Source organism: Talpa europaea (genome assembly GCF_964194135.1).
Source record: "Talpa europaea genome assembly, chromosome: 9".
Classification (NCBI taxonomy): Eukaryota; Metazoa; Chordata; class Mammalia; order Eulipotyphla; family Talpidae; genus Talpa; species Talpa europaea.
The window spans coordinates 22,489,944-22,494,599 of NC_140076.1; positions in this window are offsets into that span (position 1 = coordinate 22,489,944).

Sequence of the window (4,656 nt, forward strand, 5' to 3'; positions counted from 1 at the left end):
TTTATTTATTCAAAGTAAACATTTTAAAGATTTATTTATTTATTTATTTATTTATTTATTTATTTATACATACAAGCACTGGGTACAGTCAGAAGCACGGGAGGGTGAGAGAATTCACCAGAGCCAGAGCAGGGAGCAGAGCAGGCAGAAGGACCGAAGTACACTGCTGAGGGGAGCAGCGGGCGGCAGGAAAGGTCTGCGCGCCATGCGGGACCCTCCTCCGGTGGCCCAGGAGCAGCTGGGGATCGAACCGGCGCTACAGAGGCTGCGGGCAGCTTCGCAACCCAGCGCTCAACTGCTGGGCCACCGGGGAGGCCCAAAGTAAACATTTTAAAGTCTCCTTGGTGGGCCTCCGTGGTGGCGCAAGGGGTTAAGACGCAACCTGTAAAGCTGTCGGCAGCCTCTGCAGCATGAGTTCGATGCCTGGCCTGACAGGGAGCAACCCATGTGGCGCAGCAGACCTCTCCTGACTCGCCCGCTTCGCCCCTCAGCAGTGTACTTTGGTCAATCTGCCTGTTCTGTTCCCCACTGTGTCTGGTGAATCCTCTCACCCTCCGCACCTCTGGCCTGTACCCCAGCTCTTGTATGCATAAATAAATCTTAAAATCCCCTTGGGGTAAAGAAGTTACTGGGGTGGGGAGAGGGACTTAGGGAGGGATATATTGGTCAGAGGTCTCCAAAATTTGTTCCTATGCACAAACAGTAAAAGCTTGGGGCAGACATCCCTACGACGTGCATATGCATTATTTAATTATTTAATTATTTAATTATTTTTGTGGGACCCTCGCCTAGTGGCCGGGGAACGAACCGGCGCTACAGAGGCTGTGGGCAGCGTCACAGCCCAGCGCTCAACGGCTGTGCCACCAGGGGAGGCCCACGTGCATATGCATTTAAACTGTATCACTTTTGGGCCTCCCTGGTGGCGCAGTGGTTGAGCACTGGGTTGCGAAGCTGCCTGCAGCCTCTGCTGCGCCGGTTCGATCCCCAGCTGCTCCCAGGCCACCAGAGGGTCCCACATGGCGCTCAGACCTCTCCTGCCGCCCGCTGCTCCCCTCAGCAGTGTACTTCGGTCCTTCTGCCTGCTCTGTTCCCCGCTCTGGCTCTGGTGAATTCTCTCACCCTCCCGTGCTTCTGACTGTACCCAGTGCTTGCATAAATAAATCTTTAAAAAAAAAAATTTAAAAAAAAATCACTTGAAAATTAAAACAGGTGAATATCAGCTATTGCTTGTGACTCAATCTAACATTTATAACATACTTATAACAATTTATAATGACATAATCATATAACATACTTATAAATGATCTAATGAGCTAATATTTATGTATACTAACACATTCAAAGTGAGAAACTAAAAAAGGTTTAAAAAAAAAAAGGCCCGGTATGTTCTTCTTGCCACCCTCCCTTCTGGACCATAGCCTTACAAAGTGGGGATCACAATCAACTCCACCTCAGCTCACCTCAAAGTAGAAACGGCTTCCAGTCATGTAGCTGAACAGTTATAAATCCAGACATGATAACATCGAATTGTCCCAGGAACAAGAACTGCCCTTGAGCACCGCCATCCCTGCCGTCTCTCTTCCTGTACACAGCACCTTCCTGGGCAGTGAATCCATCAATGTGGATGAAGTACAACCTGCTGTCTCTCCACAAGGCACCAAATCAGTGCACAGCTTGCATAGCTGAGCTTCAGCTAAGAATTTTTAATTGTGAGAAAGCCTCTGGGAAGGAGGAGAAAGCCTCTGGGAAGGAGTAACTTGGAATAAGGTTGACAGGCAGAGATCAGAACAAAAGCAGAAACTAAATCATGGAGTGTTTCAAAATGGCACACTTACTGTGTTCCAGCTTAGGTCACTTAACACTTGTTTTAATTCCCATACTTACCACAAGGGTTGTCAAGAATATTCTTGATAGAACACTTGGGAGTATTTCTATCACCTCAGCACCCGATGGCAAGCGTGGAGCTGGAAATAGTTCTAATATCTGCTTCCAAAACTTAAAAAGGGGTTTTCTCAGCCAACAGTATAAACTCAACTGTGGAGAGAACACTTAGCCTATTTATTGATCAATTAAAAAAAAAAAAAAAAACCGCCAAGGTCCTCAAGGTATGCACAGTATCTTTGAAAGCCCATGGTCTCCACCCACATTGGCCCTGTCAAATCCAGGGTGACCCTTCCCTTCAGTCCCTCTCCTAGGCCCCAAATAGCTTCTAACCTTTTACTTTGTGGGTTGCTCCTGCACTCCATCTTCACAAACTAAGGGTCCGATGGTGTTTAGAACATACGCGTTTGATTAAACTATTTCCCTGCCCCTGGAAGCGCATCCTTGAGATTCCCCAGCAAGATCTGCAGTCACCATCCTCCCAGGATGACATGAAAAGTAATGACAACTTTTTAACGCCTTCCAACGACCAACAGGAGCAGAGGACAACCTATTCCCATTTTAGATATTATTAAGGCTTAAATACCAAAGACCAAACTTTCCCAAATGGCAGAAATCAATGACTAGGATTGCCTTCAACCTCCCATTTCCTCCCGTCCCTCTGAATTACAGCAGAGGGAAAGAGGGAGGACACCTCACGGGAGACACCTTGCGATGGTGGCTCTGGTTCTTTAAGCCAATTTATTTTCTGTCCCTAAAACCTGATAGTACCATTCCAAACTCAACCACCCTGGGGAAGCCAAGTCCAGAAGGAAGCACCTCCTGGTGGTGGTCCCAGCAGTCATTCCAGCTCAGGGTCACTGGCAGGGCTTGCTGAGAGGATGCCGACCACCCAGAAAACTATCTCCACCCACTAAACCTTATACATGGATACTGTCAGAAAACTACCACTGAATGTGTCCCGCCACGTCAGCCCATTTGTCTTTTGATCAATGATATCATCGAAGTCGTTACTTTACCCTCTTTTAAAGTCAGGCAAACTGAGTTCCTAACAGGAGTTACCAATATCACATGTATGGCAGGCAGAAATCCCTTGGTGCTTTTTTCCTAAACCACCCCTATGTGGGGAACCTTAACAATCTCTCAGGACTTCATCCCCTCCAGTATATCTGGCCAACTTACAGGTAAACTGGGCGGTCCCCTCATTAATGATTAAACCTTATAGAAAAAAATAGTATAAAGCAACCAGTCTCTCTAACAATGATTATATACACGTGTGTATTCATACATGTGATGTGCTTTTAAATAACATGTTTTAAAGGGCATAGCTACTTTACCTCTAGCAAACGTCAAACTGTGAGTCAGAAATATGTTAAGGTTTGCTGTGTGCTTTCCTCAGTTAAGCAAACTGCAAGAATCCTGCCCCTCCCTACTGAAAGAGAAGACAAACTGACAAAGAAGGATACAGAGACATTGTTTCTGGTTTAGTTTTTTAAAGAACAATCTAAATATAAGCTATTTCCTTCAAAACCCTGACATTGGAGTTGTTACCAAAGATAACAGCCAGACATCTAAATAGTCACAGAGTCAAAAAAAAAAAAAAAAAAAAAAGGTTTATTTCAGAACAAGAGTGAAAGCTTTGTACATCTAACAAGGTAGACTTTTTTTGATAACAGACACCATTCATATTCAGTTCTACCAATATTATCACAAATGGAACATATTTTTTCTAATAAAGATATGGGCATAAGTAAAGCACTATGACTAAATAGAGTCAAAGTAAAGGTGAGGCCCCAAATCTTACCCCTCAGACTGATTTACAGCATAGGATAAATCAAACCATCCAGTCTCTTAACGCAGTGTTTCGCAACCTGGTTTCTTATCAGAATCCTAGGGGGTCTCTGAGAGAAAATTTTAACAACCAGACTGTACCCCAGTCAGTCTCTGGTAGAGAGAGCTAGGCACCAGCATTTTTTAAGCTTCCCAGGTGATTCCAATGTGCAGCTGAGGTAGCTCACCACTGCTCTCGAGGCAGGTAACAATGATCAGCAAATTCCTCGGCCTGGAAGGAAGGGAGGGGTTCTGCTGGACAATGCTGGCTCTCGATCCTGTCTTTCACTCAGCTTTGGGTGTAATTTTTCAGTCTTGCCATATGCCTTAGTGATCTTAGAGCAACATTTAGTCAGGCAAATCCCAGCAAAGAGAGAAAAGATGGAAAAAGGATGAAATTTCCATAAGGCATGATACGAATAAATAAAAATAACTAAAAAAAAATCTCGGGTTTAAAAGTAAAGCATGAGAAATGAAAGCCTGTGAAATTTTATTTGTACAAAAGAATAAAAATATCTATTTTAAAAGGATTGATTCAAACTTCTATTGTTCAGCTTTTCCTGTTCCTAGAACATGAAACTGCTTCTAACTCAGATTTCAGATTAGGTAATTATTAAATAAACACTCTTTACCTTCCCTCTGTAAAAAAAACAAAGAGCCAAGTTACCCATTTTATTTATGGTAAACTAAATTACTTTCAGTTAAGAATATTGGCAAATGCACGAAACAGATCATCAGATAGCCAGCAGGAAGGTAAGAGCTGTACATACAATGGCATTACAAAAAGTCCCCAAAGAAAGAAAGATGGTAAAAGCAACAACAGAAAAATAATAAAACACAAACAAAATAAGAAAATGCCAGATATTTACAGCCTCCCTCTGAAAATGTGACCCTTGGTTCTACTTTCAGCATAAAACAAAACCAGAGAACATTTCTTGATGGGTA